Raw genomic sequence first — 8208 nt, forward strand, 5'->3', positions numbered from 1 at the left:
GACCTGCAAAATAGGATAGAAGCTAACCGGACGGTGGTTGTCCGATTAACTCTCCGATGCTAAAGTCGGTTTAGAGTTTTGAGCAGCGTTTTGAGTATATAAATGAAATTGTGATTTTAGGCATACCTCATGCTCCTTTTATAGTAGATGAATGCATACCTTGTAGAGTCGTAATAGGTAAGTGAATCCTACTTTGTAGGGATCGAGCTACATTGTAGAGATTCACCCTAATTTGTCGTGATCTACCTTATTCAGACATGAGTCCTATTTAGGAACGTCTTCCTAAATAGTCTCGTCTTCCTAAGATAGAGCTTATCTTTCCATGTTGGAGATGGTGTCCAAATGGGAAGATACTTCTAGATATGGCGATCTACCCAAATCCCGAATTAACGCGCCTTGGGCGGATCCTAAGGGATTTGGTCTTCATTGTTTCGTCGGCGGATCTCAAGGGATTCGACCGTCTTTCTCATATATTCTAGTCTTTATTAGGAGTCCGTTATCACCTGAGAGTGGATCTCCTGTGATTCGGCTCCATTGTAACTACCGTAGGATTTGGTATCCATCATTAGCCCCTCCGCAAGTGAGCTGAAGTGATTGGTATTCATGTCTTCGTAGATTTTAGCTCTTTTGGAGCCGAGTCTTTTTATATTCTGGGCGATTTGTTTTATATATTAGCGAGTTGTTTTTCTTCTCCAGTAATATTCTCTATCTTGCCACGTGTCATTATTTAATGATTTGATAAATGTTCGTCATTTTGAAACTCTTCGTATTTAAGCTTTTCATATTTCTATTTTCTCTTTTCACTTCTATTTTGAAATTATTCTCACTCTTCAGTTATCTTCTTTTTGTTCTTCATTTGTTTATTCTTCCCTTCACAATTTGCTTCTCCAGATTCTCAGGTATGTTTTTTCTCTTTGTTTGTCGTGCTTTGAAGGTGTTGAAGATGCTTTTTTGTTTTCCTTCTTTTTCTGCGATTGTTGTTCTGGGAAATGTTTTATTGTTCTTGATGTTCTTCAATATCTTTTTTGTCTGATCTTTAATTTATATTTGTGTTTGTGATTTCCTGTTCTAGGATGCCTCTTAGTCGAGTGGAAGATGCATGCACTACCATGGCAATTACCAGATCAGGGCTTCGTAGGAGCGAAGTCTTGGATATTTATTTTAAGTATATTTTTCCATTTAACTATAGGGTAATATTACCTGGTGCCGATATGGCCGCTTCCGATTCTCCTAGTTCATCTTGTAGGGTGATTGTTTTTGATGAGCAGTTCGCTGCTGGTCTTAGATTTCCCTTAGATCCATTTTTAGTAGAAGTATGTAGGGATTTAGGAGTTGGCTTAGGGCAACTTTATCCTGGTACGATTAAGGTGGTGCTCGCCTTTGTAGAAGCGTGTAGGTTTCGGGGCTATGTCCCTTCTCTTAATGTGCTGTATTATTTTGTAGATTTTAGGAAATGCGATGGTTCGTGTTTGCACTTGGTAGGAAAGGGCGGTCCCATATTTATCTTCCTTATTTGAACAGCCGCTGGCGAAGGCGTTTCTTTGTAGTTTATCATAATTTTGCTTTTCTTCATTTTTCGGATGGTTTTTCTACTTATAAAGTCTGGAGCTGTCCGTCTCCTTTAAGTTTATCTGAGTCGATCCTTGCTTCTGATTTATCATTCCATAGTGTCTTTCAACATCCTATCTTAGATGTTTTAGTTAATAGTCATCTTCGGCATCGATGGTTTCCTTTGGAGGATCCTTCTCGAGGCCTGGCGGATCTTCGTTATTCCTTTCTTCAAGGTATATTTATTGTATTAAGTTTACTTGGTGTTTCTTTTCTTTTTGTAGGATGTCTTCTTCTTCTGACGATTTCCTTTCCGGATTTAAAGTAGATTTGGATATTCCAATGGGCGGTCCCGAAGCTCACATCGCCGAGCCTATTCCGAGAGATGATGCCGAAGTTGCTGTAATTCCTTCCGAGGTAGTGTTGCTTGCTGGCGATGGTGTTATCGTCATAGATGATGGCGATGCGGTTGAAGAACCGATAGGCGATGAGGCTGTTATATCTTCACTTCCCCCTCCAGCTCCATTGGATATTCTGGAAGAGGCCGAGGAGGTGAATTCGGGGGAATTGATTGTTGTCGATTCGGAAGAGATCTCCCCGAGTCAAAATGTGGATTCTCCGTCTAGGAAAAGACGTCGAGTGAGTAATGACTCCCCTTCAAGGGAGAGTCTTCCCGAAGGTTCTTCGTCTGCTCCCAATCTGGTGCAGTGGGTTGAAGGTCACGATCCGGCAAGTTTGCTGAATCCTAGAGTGTTGGCGGAATACATCAGGACTTTGGCGATTCCCGACGACATTACTTGGTTCTGCTCCAGGTCAGGGAAGGAACTCTTCGATCTTGCTTGTTTTTACGGCTTTTCTGTAAGTTGATTTTTATTGAAGTATACTGCTTTTTGGATTCGCTATTTCCTTATTTATATTTGATGACTTGTTTTTCTGTGTTGTAGGCTCTCCAGTCTGTTTTGATGTTGAATGATCGCCGCCAGTGTACTGAGGAGGAGGTCGAGCGTCTATCTTCTCTTCTGACGACGTCTGAGTCTGAGAGGGCGAAGTTGAAGGCATCCTTAGAGGAGCATGATTCGCTCTTATCGCAACTCAAGGCGCAGGATGCGATTAATGATCGCCAAGTCAAAGTGATCGAGAAGAAAACTAATGACTTGACTCGGGAGATCGAAGAGCTTATTCGAATCAATACCCTCGTTGGCGAGGAGCGAAATAAGCTAAGATCTGAGGTAGAAGGGCTTCATATCCATCTACTTGATACGAAGGCTTTTTATTCTGCTTTGATTAGTGAGTATCGCCTTGCAATTGGGAGGAAGCTTTTGGAGCACAATCCGAACATTGATCTGTCTGGAGTCAACGGGTTGGATCCTCAAGCTATTGCTCGCGATCTTCTTGATAGAATGTCTAAGGATCGTGCTAAATAGATTTTGTTTCTTCTTTTGTATTTTGTTTTTTCTTTTTGTTTCTTGATTTTAATTTGTAATTCGCGATTTATGAATATATCTTCTTTTTGCTTCAATATAAGTGTTTGCTTCTGTTTTATTTAATGTTTCTGAGTCGATGCTTGATTTAGATTTTTGTTTCGCCTTGGGAGTTAATCTAAACCCCGTTTTAGCGCTTTTTATTTTGGTCGAGTTAATCTAAACTCTTTTATTTGAGTTTAACACTCGTAATTTTGTTTTGTTTTGAGTTAATCTAAACTCTTTTTTGGCGGTTTGCCTTTTTATGAGTTAATCTAAACTCATAATTTCGTTATTGCTCATCTTTGATTTAATCATTCATGGCAGTTCTTGATTTTTGTTTCTTTAGTGATTCGTTTGGCCAATCATATAGTAGGGAAATTGAACTTTTATTGATAAAAAGACTGCATACAAAACATTAAAGATAGTTTTGACACCATCGGGTAAGATGTAAAATCGTTACTGGCGATGGGCCGTTTTTCTTTCCTATTCTTCCTTCTTCTCGGTCTTGTTCTCTTGAAGGTCTACTACGGACTTGTCGTAGCATTTCTTAGCGATATTCTGATCTCCTCTCAGCGTCACTACTCCTCTCTCGGTTGGTATTTTCATTGCCAATGCTCTTATGCTAGTCACCGCAGCTGAGTCATGAAGGAAAGGTCTTCCGAGGATGGCATTGTATGTTAGCTCCATGTCTACTATGTTAAATAGTGACATAACTTTCTTGTTGATTCCTCTCTCTGGGCCGATTATCACTTCCAGGGTAACTGCTCCTAGCGGGTTGATGGAGGGACAACCGAGTCCTGAGAGTGGAATCGGGACTCGGCGCAACCTTGATGCGGTTCCTCCAAGCATTTTGTACGCCGAGTTTGTCATAAGGTTCACTGCGCTTCCTTCATCGATTAGGATTCGCTCCATGTTCCAATATTCAATGATAGTAGTTACTACCAAGGCATCGTTGTGGGGTGCTTTGACATGTTCATAATCTTCAACATCAAAGATTACGGGTGGTATGTGAGTTACTCTGATGTTCATCACTTCTCTCCTTTGCTTTCTCCTAATCGTAGAGTTGATGTGGCCACCTCCATTGATCATGTGTATGGTTCCCAATATTTTGGATGGGCGTTCGTCTTCTTTTTCTTTTGCTTTGTCATCTCTGCTTCTCTTTTTCCCCTTGTCATTGCTTTTCTCTTTACGGGCCACGAATTTCCTTAATTCACCTGTGTTGATCATTCTCTCAATTTCGACCTTCAAATATCTGCAGCTGTCCGTTTCATGTCCATAGTCTTCGTGAAATTTGCAGTACTTTCTCGTGTCCCTTATCTCGGCTTTCATCTTCGGTGTCCATACCACGTTTTTGACGTTTTCTTTGATCCACATGAGGATATTAGTTTGGCTGGTGTTCAACGGTGTGAAGTTGTTTTCGTCGTTTCTGGGTCATATCTTGGTTCGTATCTTGTTTGGGGGGCGAATCGCCTATTTTCTTCTAGCCTTCCTCTCCTATCGTCGGATTTCGACTTCGACTTCTCTTTGGATTTCTCTTTCGATTCTTTTCCTTTCGCTTCTTTTCCACGAATCGCCCTTCGCCCTTCGTCTAGCTCGAAGTATTTTTGGGCTATGCCCATCAAGTTTGAGAAAGTCGTGGGTTTATTAACCAGCAGCTTGTCTACCAGTTTTCCGAATCGTGTTCCTTATTGCAATGCTTCGGTCGCCATGTCAACGTTTAGGTTATCAATCTTCATAGCTTGCTTGTTGAATCGTTCGATATAGCTTCGTAAGGTTTCTCCTTCTTCTTGAATGCATGATCTTAGGATGCTGGTGGTAGTTTTTGCTGGTATGTTTGTGAGGAATATGTTGAGAAATTCTGTCGAAAGCGAAGCGAAGCTCTTGATGGATCCTGGTTTCAGTTTGTTGTACCACCTCTGGACGGTGCCCGTGAGCGTGGTTGGGAAAACCCTGCATAAATAGCGTCTGATACGCTGAGTAGCCCCATGGTGGTTGTGAATGTGGAAGTGTGATCTCGGTGATCTCCTTCTCCTTGAAGCTTGGCAGAACTGGTAGTTTCATGCTATATGGGATGGTTTCCTCCATGATCTCAGGTGAAAGGGGCGATCCCTTCAGCCTGAGATCGTGTAATATCCCGTATTTTTTTAAATTATTCAAAAAAAAAGAATTATAATTTTTGCATTCCGTCAAGTTTTAAGTAATTTATTATTATTATTATTAAATATTTATATTAATTTTATTTGAGTCGTTCGTTGATTCGGTCGTGGTTTGATTCATATTTAGTTTGCATTACTAATAAAAAAAAATAGTTATGAATATTTTCCATGTAAATGAGCCTTGCATGCAATTCATTCTTTCTCCATGTAAGGCCCATTCGTTCATGTATATGAATGAAAAGCCCATTGAGCTGTGTGCTTCAATTAGAAGCAGAATCATATTGTAGTAGCAATATATAAACTGCCGTGCTATTTTTTCTTTTGTTCTTTAGATTTCAGGTCTTTTTAAAATACTTTAAAAACCCTAAAAAAAACATCGTTTCAATTGTCGTCAACCCTAGTCGTCGTACTACTCTTGATTTTAAAAAAAAACGCTGCTATCATCCTCAAAAGTTTTGGTTCATCGGTAAGTTTTGTTCTTATTTTTCTATTTTGAGCTTTAATCGGCACCTTCGTATATTGAATCGCTCTCATTCGTTTTAGCATTATATTTGAATCTGTCTCGTTCTAATCGAAGTAGACTCGATCCTCTGAAATCTCTAACCTTCGGAATTCATAACGGTACGTAAATCACTTTGTTCATGCCGCCATTGATTCTTCGTTTTTGGGTTATCCTTGCTGCCAACCTTCATTAATTGTTACTGCCATCCATCATTATTTTTCTACTGCCGTTCTTGATTCTTGCTGATGTGTTGTTGATAAAAGCTATAGTCTATATTGTGTTGTTGTTATCTAATCAATTGTTTTGGTCGTAATAATTCCCATAGTTTGTTTGTCCTTATCCTGTCAAATTGTTATTTGATATTAATATTTTTCATGTTTGTTAGAAGTTGTCACTGTGAGTAATAAGATTAACAAGAGAATGAGGCTCCATGTTTTTAGCTCGTTGGATTGATAATTGCGGGAGTGGTCTTTATTATGATTCAGTTGCTTTCATTCATGACTTCTGTGAGATTAGCTCTTCCTTGTCCTTCCTATATTTATGTCGAATTGTTGACGTTGGGTGGGTAGAACTATTTGTTCAATGGGTTTAAATTGTTTTGGCTTATGTCCAATTAAATTGGGTAGCACTGGTTTGTTTAATTTTTATTTTGGCAAAAGAATATCATGGTTACTGTAATTGGCAGAATCATTATGGCTTTATGAGTTTAATTGATGATGTTGGTAAATTAACTAATATAGTCCCTAGATTGTTTGGTTTTAAATCAATTAATTCTTTAAGTTAAATTCTAATTAATTCACTTTTATATATTGTCTTTTGATTCGAATTTTAATCTACGGATTTAGTTTCGACTTATAATTTGACAATTTAATAATATTATTATTTATGATTTTAAATTACTTTGGACATCATTATTTTAAATATAGAATTAATATTAATCTTATTATAGTTTATATGTGATTTTACAAATTGACTATATTAAATAAGTATTGGGGATTTATTTTATTTAAAAGTTTGTCAAGTTAATTATATTATTTAAGGCATAAAAATAATATTTGAATATTTAAAAATTAAATTAATAATTATTATTAATTATTATTTAATTGTTAAATTGATATTTTTGGCTTAGATTGCCTTTGGAATTAAATTTATATTATAGCTTTATTTGTTATTTAATTAATTGAGATAATTGCCGGTAATATTTAATTACTTGGGTTTCAAGCTATTGAGTTCTATTTTGATATTAATTAATATTTTATTTAATATTAATTATAAACTATGGTTTATAACTCTGATTTTATGTTTGGGTCGGTTTGGACTTGGGTCACCGACATGTGGGTTTAGCTTGGTAGTTTTGAAAAACTCGGCTAACTCACTATTTGAGGAATTGATTTTATTTATCAATTAAATATTATTTTAATAATATTTTCGGATTGGATTTAAGTGCGAACTCAATAGTCTTGAATTAATTACGGCATTACAATTTATTGAGAATTGTGTTTCTCTGTGATTTATCTGGTTATTTAATTGTACTAGTCCTACATGGTGTCTAGTGATCTTAGAGTTAGGGGTCGTACGGATTTTAACCTATTTATTATTTTAGACCCGTCGACTGCTCGTGCTTCGGAGTCTACGCAGGGCTAGCTGTTTGCCAAGATCATCGTGGATAAGCAAGCAGTGAGTTTGTAGTGCTATTTACCGCTTTATTAAGTACCGCATCATATTTTAATATTATAAATGTTTGTGAACTGTTTTTTTTTACGGATTATGGATCTGGATTGAAACGAGCTACTCGATAGGCTTGTATCGAGACTGTGTGCACCGGTAAGTACTCTGGGAAACGGCAGACTACAGTATTGCTTACGCTGGTATATAAATATGACGAGGATTTGTTCCCGTCCACTCTGGGTTTATCGGTATGCTATGTCATACTTACGCTGGGATCATTTCATTACTGTTTTCCATAATCATACTATATTAGTATAAACTGTTTTGATTTAAGGGTTTTAAACTTAATAAATGTAAATAGTATTACAAACTCATCTCAGTATATCTGACCCCGTTGTTTTCCCAAATTTTCCAGGTTTATGATTTGAAAGCTAGTACACTCCGATTCTTTTGATTCCTCGGAGGTTTTTATGTTATTAAACTAGTTTCTGTTTTCGAACTCTTAGACCGCAGTAGAACTAGTTATTTATTTCATTTGATATTACACTTTGAAAATTGTCGATATATCCGATTATTTATGTTTGGCATGATTACTCTGGATTACGATATTGTTATATATAAGGCATGCTGTTGAACATTTCAGATACTTAAATTATTTATATTAGAACTGTAATATAAAGTGCTAGACCTAGGTTGGAGTCTCGGTTGCCCCCGAGCAGTTTTCTGCAGGTTTAAATGGTTAATTGATTTCCGCAAGGCTTGCTACGGGTTTTGATACAACCATACCCATACCCTAGCGCCGGTCACGATTCATGAAATTGGGTCGTGACAGATCGTCTATATCCAGCTCCTCCGACTTCAGCTTTTTGAG

The 8208-nt window shown here is 37.4% G+C and overlaps 1 long non-coding RNA gene across 1 annotated transcript; it reads left to right on the forward strand.

Moving 5' to 3' along the window:
• Positions 1–5517: 5517 nt before the first annotated feature.
• LOC126662177 (uncharacterized) lies at positions 5518–7964 on the forward strand. Its single transcript, XR_007635700.2, has 3 exons — positions 5518–5633; positions 5711–5788; positions 7273–7964. It is a non-coding gene; the product is annotated as an uncharacterized LOC126662177 (long non-coding RNA).
• Positions 7965–8208: the final 244 nt, after the last annotated feature.

The sequence above is a fragment of the Mercurialis annua genome, linkage group LG8 (genome assembly GCF_937616625.2).
Source record: "Mercurialis annua linkage group LG8, ddMerAnnu1.2, whole genome shotgun sequence".
Taxonomy (NCBI): Eukaryota; Viridiplantae; Streptophyta; class Magnoliopsida; order Malpighiales; family Euphorbiaceae; genus Mercurialis; species Mercurialis annua.